Genomic DNA, 6,558 nt, shown 5'->3' on the forward strand with positions numbered 1-6,558 from the left:
GTATGTCAATTAAATACGAAACGAGAAAGGTTTCTATCGGCCATATATAAGGTTGAAAGGCTTATATGGAGAAGAAAAAGTGAGGAACGCAAGATATTTATATATATAAACTTTGGTATAAAATTAATGTTTTAGTTTTAGATAATGAATTGCCAAAACTACGCAGCGCAGAGTAACCAAATAAAAACGAATAAAATAATAGATTATAAATTCATGGTCCACCCAGGTCTACGGTGCCCCTAATTAAAGTGACATGTTACACACTTTTTTCCACTTAGGTAATGAGAGACTTTTTTATTTCGTTTAAACGAAATCATTTCGTTAAAACGAAATGTTGTTTCGTTAAAACGAAATGATTTCGTTTAAACGAAATAAGTTACATTTCGTTTAAACGAAATAGTTATTTCGTTCAAACGAAATGACATTTCGTAAAAACGAAATCATTTCGTAATAACGAAATAGTTATTTGGTTTTTACGAAATGATTTCGTTTAAACTTATTTCGTTAAAACGAAATGATTTCGTTTAAACGAAATAGTTATTTCGTTAAAACGAAATGATTTCGTTTAAACGAAATAAAAAAAGTCTCACATTACCTAAGTGGAAAAAAAGTGTGTAACATGTCACTTTAGGGGCACCGTACAGGTCAGAATAGAGGCGGAAATTATGTCCGGAGGATTTTGATGTACATGAATGTTTTTGTAATGTAAATAAAATATCTACTCGATTTTCCACCACATAACTTTCATGAAACTTTTGCAACAATAAGGACAGTTTTGATAAAAACTAAAATTATATCATATAATTTTACTTTTGTGAGAATTTGAACTGGTTTCATGACTTTTTTTTTTCAGTTATCATGAAAATCGTCATTATGAACTTTCATAATTGATTGTACATGTTCAGTTTAGAATGATTCTACATGAATGTCATTTCTATACTGTAATGAAAGTTGATAGAAATTGTTGATCCATCAAGCGTATACATCCGTTTATTTGCCCCCAATTACTAATAAACTTTGATAATGTGGCAGTTGACCTCAATACAATCGACACTGTTAATTTTCCAATACAGGTAAATCCAATATTTGCTTTACAAATGTCTCTATGACGGATTATCTTTGAACACCCCTGGACTTATTGGACTCAACTGCCACATTATCAAAGCTTATTAGTACCACTAAATAAGGAGCGTTAAAATAACACAGACATATATACAACACTGATAAGGCTATAAATGCGTTTTGAATATAATTATAATGCCATCTTAATTTTTCGCATCATTTTTTTTAATCTCCCTTTTATTTATTCTACAAACATGCCATAATTTTCGATTAATTTAATTTCTTACTTTCCCGATATATAAACGTCTGCTATTTAATCATTTTAGAGTGAAAAATAACAACAACAAATCAAATAAAATCTACACATGTAGTAATATAAATTGTAACCAACCTTTTTAAAAAAAACACAACTTATATATATATATATATATATTTCACTTAAAAATGGACGTGGTTGTAAAAATCTAACAAGGTCATTATCAGGATTTTAACCTGGGGTCTGAAACATTTGATAACATATACTTCATGTCACACAGGAAAGAAAGAACAGTATTAACTATTATAATTCGACATGATTTCACAATGTCAAAAATTATTTTAAAATTTATTTGTTTTATTTATTGATATTTTTTGTCTTGACAAAAATACAAAATAAAATTTAAGAAACTACATATTAAGTATTGTTATGGTAAAAATGACTTTTTTTTAACTTCTTATGAAAAGTCCCTTCTGTTACATAGTTCGTAACTAAAAGTGCATGTCAATTATGTTGTTTCATTTCTTATGGAAAACCTCTTGAAATTGAAATAAACATCCAGGTGATAATACCCGGAGGCAATAGATATCGACATCGCAATGCCGGTGTAATGAAGTATTTCGACCCCCATAGAATAACGACCCCCCGGTCATTATTCTATAGAAAAGGTGACTCCTTTCATGTAAAATATTAACTCCCCTTATAAAAAACTGACTCCCTTTGAAAACTCTATAGAATAACGACCCCCCGGTCATTATTCTATAGAAAAACTGACCCCTCCAAGTAAAATACTGACTCCCTAAAGATGACTCCCTTCGAATCTCATAGAATAACGACCCCGGTTATTATTCTGTAGAAAAAGTGACTCCTTCCATGTAAAATACTCACTGCCGAAATTACTACATTCGAACTCTCATACAATATTGATTCCCGGACATTATTCTATTTAAAAAAGTTACTCTTTCCGTGTAAAACACCGGCTCCTAAAAAGACTTTCGACGATAATATCTATTAAAAAGTGATCCCCACCAAACCTAACGGACAATTTTACTAGATCTACAACTCTAATACCCCCATTGCCAATAGTTAACATTCTGATTGTACTACTACTACTGGTGCCGCTAGTTCTATTGCTATTACTACATGTACTTCTACTACTACTACTACTACTACTACTACTACTTCTACTACTACTACTACTACAACTGCTACTACTGCTACTACTATACCTGCTTCCACTAGTACGTCTTGTGCATCTACCTCTTCTTCTCCTGCTGCTGTTGTTGGTGTCACTTATTCCTCTGCTGCTGCTGCTGCTGCTGCTGCTACTGCAACTGCCACTACCACTGCCACTTCTACTACTACTACTACTACTTTCTATTGTTGCCGCTACCATACTTTACTGTCACTGCTAAGTATTGCAACTTCTATTAATACTAAGTTCTATGCTAGCAGTTTCTTGTGCAGTTTTCTTCTGAAGAATTACTTCATACCGAAGTTTGCAGGGATTATTGACACTGGTGTGTTTTGTGAACGTATTGTGAATTGTTATTTTCCTGAAAAAAAATGTATACACCAAGATACAGCGTCTAGAAATAGAATCCCTTTTCCCGTTGCGGAATGCTCTGATTTCTGTGTCAAGTGATGGTACCTGGGGCTAATGGTCAAACGGAAGGACGGACAAGGGCAAATCTATATGCCCCCCTCCCCCGAGTGGGGGTGTAATGAAGTATTTCGACCCCCATAGAATAACGACGCCCCGGTCATTATTCTATAGAAAATGTGACTCCTTTCCTGTAAAATATTGACTCCCCTTATAAAAAACTGACTCCCTTTGAAAACTCTATAGAAAAACGACCCCCGGTCATTATTCTATAGAAAAACTGACCCCTCCAAGTAAAATACTGACTCCCTAAAGATGACTCCCTTCGAATCTCATAGAATAACGACCCCGGTTATTATTCTTTAGAAAAAAGTGACTCCTTCCATGTAAAATACTCACTGCCGAAATTACTACATTCGAACTCTCATACAATATCGATTCCCGGACATTATTCTATTTAAAAAAGTTACTCTTTCCGTGTAAAACACCGGCTCCTAAAAAGACTTTCGACGATAATAACTATTAAGAAGTGATCCCCATCAAACCTAACGGACAATTTTACTAGATCTACAACTCTAATACCCTCCATTGCCAATAGTTAACATTCTGATTGTACTACTACTACTGGTGCCGCTACTTCTATTGTTATTACTACATGTACTTCTTCTTCTACTACTACTACTACTACTTCTACTACTACTACTACAACTGCTACTACTGATACTACTATACCTGCTTCCACTAATACGTCTTATACATCTACCTCTTCTTCTCCTGCTGCTGTTGTTGGTGTCACTTATTCCTCTGCTGCTGCTGCTGCTGCTGCTGCGGCTACTGCAACTGCCACTGCCACTGCCACTACCACTACCACTACCACTACCACTACCACTACCACTATCACTACCACTACCACTACAACTACTACTACTACTTTCTAATGTTGCCGCTACCGTACTTTACTGCCACTGCTAAGTATTGCAACTTCTATTAATACCAAGTTCTATGCTAGCAGTTTCTTGTGCAGTTTTCTTCTGAAGAATTACTCCATACCGAAGTGTGCAGGGATTATTGACACTGGTGTGTTTTGTGAACGTATTGTGAATTGTTATTTTCCTGAAAAAAAAAATGTATACACCAAGATACAGCGTCTAGAAATAGAATCCCTTTTCCCCTTGCGGAATGCTCTGATTTCTGTGTCAAGTGATGGTATCTGGGGCTAATGGTCAAACGGAAGGACGGACGGACGGACGGACGGACAAGGGCAAATCTATATGCCCCCCTCCCCCGAGTGGGGGCATAAAATGCAGCAATTAGGCCTTAGATACACGAGTTATCACTAAATTTGACCAAATGACCGGGGGTCGTTTTTTTATGGGAGTCAATATTCTTCGTGAGGTTCAGTTTACTTCACGTGAGGGAGTCATAGTACTATGATCTGGAGGTCATAATACTATGACCGTGGGATCACTTTTTCTATAGAATAATGACCGGGGGTCATTATTCTATAGGGGTCGAAATACTTCATTACACCGGCACTTGTTGGAACGTAGCTCAACCTAACCCACCATGTTGTCCGATACAAGCAACTCATATATTCAGCTCAGCTGAAGTTGACCAATTGCGAATCAACTAGGATGGAACATATGCCAATTCCTATAAAAGGGTGATAAAATAAGTGGCTTTACACCTGCAACGTCACTTCCGTTGATCCAGATACTTGACCTTTTACTTTTTTTATATTCAGTATATATATAGAAATGTTGTCATTCTTTAAAAAGGGAAGTCTCTAAATAGTTCAACCTTTTAAACACAGGCGGCGCTTACCAGCAAATGTTCAACAAAAGCTACCAATAATTCAACCGAGTGCCTGTTGTCTTTCTATTACATAAAAAAATCTAGATCCGACCACAGGAGCCTGAAATTCAATCCAAAAGCCACGAAAAGTCTGTATATGAAAAAAGAACTCTCTTCTATATAATAAAAAACATAGAATGGGGGTCTTTTTTCATATACAGACTTTTCGTGGCTTTTTGATAGAATTTCAGGCTCCTGTGATCCGACCTAAAGGTTCTCAAGTAAACCACACTCATGTCCTGGCAAACTAATTCACTGTTCTACATATTAAATTTGTGGAAATTCATAAAAAATATTGTCTTACCTTAATTTTATGTCATATCCATTATAATTGCTTAAAGTATGCACTGTTTATTTTTGCTTTATTCCCGTTTCCAACGAATTCACGTTAGATCTACATGTGAATGCGTTATCATACAATCTCACGTGATCCTATTTTCGTATCCGGAAATTATGGGTCGTTTCAAAAGAGACGGGAGCCTGCAAGACCGATATTAGACTTAAACTGATAAAGCGCGTTTTTGAAACTCCTCTGCACTATGGTAGGTCATTATTATACAGCTTTGGGCCATACCCCAGGTACTGTTTGAGATACCATATAGTTCAAAGTCGTGTTTGGTTTATTTATCTAAGAAGACGTCTACTTCCAGAATAAGCTTTCAGAAAAGAAATATGATATTTGAGAAAGTCTGCGGTCAGAAATTCACCACTATAAGACGTGAAATTAGTATAAAGCTTTTTACTGCTGAAGATTTTTAGAAATGCTGAAAAATATTGAAATATTAGCGCTGGTCCAATCTAAGCGGCGATGCACATTTCATTATTTTTATTACTTATATGAACAGACTCAATCATACAGACTCTGCTGTTAATTTATCCGATTCCAAGCATCTTGTTATATTTCCTATTTCAGTATGAAATATTCCACAGCGTTCTGTTAGTGGTTTGTCACTCTAGAAACCGCAAATCGAGCACCGCCAGGTGTGAATTCATTCGCGGCATTATCTAAGATATTTCCTCTTAACATAAAACACAGTTGTATATTAGCTTACACAGACGTTCTACTAACATACTAGTAGTGTGAAATGTTTATATGTTTAGATTAATTTAGAAAACAGAACACATTAAATTGTCATGTTTTCAAATTATTATAAGACATTTTCTGCGTATAGGAGTTATAATGTAGAAGATATTTGTTTCTTTCGGTGTAAGATCGAAATATCATTATAGAGCGAGTGAACATCAATTGCACCAAACAATGAAGAATTAAAATCTGGCGTTCACAAGTGAAAGATATTTCGATATTACATGTGAAACAAATGCATTTCATATCATTCCACATCTTTTTAAGTGTTTTATTTATTTATTTATTGATTTATTTTGTTTTTTATTGCCAAATGATACCAATTTTACCAGCGCAACGTCGAGAACGCGTTGGACAACGTAAAATCATTAGATTTCTTTTACAACTTTAAAAATATATATTGGAGGGCAAATATTTATGTATTTTTATGTATATTTTATTCTTCTATATCTTTATTATGTATATTTTGGAAATAATTTCTATTATTTACAATTCATATTCTATAGCCTAAATCTAGATTTAGTTCCATAACAGTAAAAATTATAAAATGAAAATCCCAACGTTTAAAACAGCGAAGCTGCAAATATATTCCTCCCTTATATTTTAATAAACCATAAAAAAATAAAATAAAAGATTTTGACATAAGGAAAGTTCACTCCAATGATACTTCTGTAAGCCGATTTGTATACAAACAAGATT

The 6,558-nt window shown here is 34.4% G+C and overlaps 1 protein-coding gene across 1 annotated transcript in view; it reads right to left on the reverse strand.

The window, feature by feature from the left end:
- LOC128554411 (uncharacterized) overlaps window positions 1-5,215 on the reverse strand; it is a gene marked incomplete at its 3' end in the record, with an annotated part of 46,551 nt that extends 41,336 nt beyond the window's left edge. Inside the window, exon 1 of the mRNA XM_053535693.1 lies at window positions 5,080-5,215. The remainder of the gene's footprint in view (window positions 1-5,079) is intronic.
- Between the last annotated feature and the right edge of the window lie 1,343 nt (window positions 5,216-6,558).

This window comes from Mercenaria mercenaria, unplaced genomic scaffold (genome assembly GCF_021730395.1).
Source record: "Mercenaria mercenaria strain notata unplaced genomic scaffold, MADL_Memer_1 contig_5022, whole genome shotgun sequence".
NCBI classification, from domain to species: domain Eukaryota; kingdom Metazoa; phylum Mollusca; class Bivalvia; order Venerida; family Veneridae; genus Mercenaria; species Mercenaria mercenaria.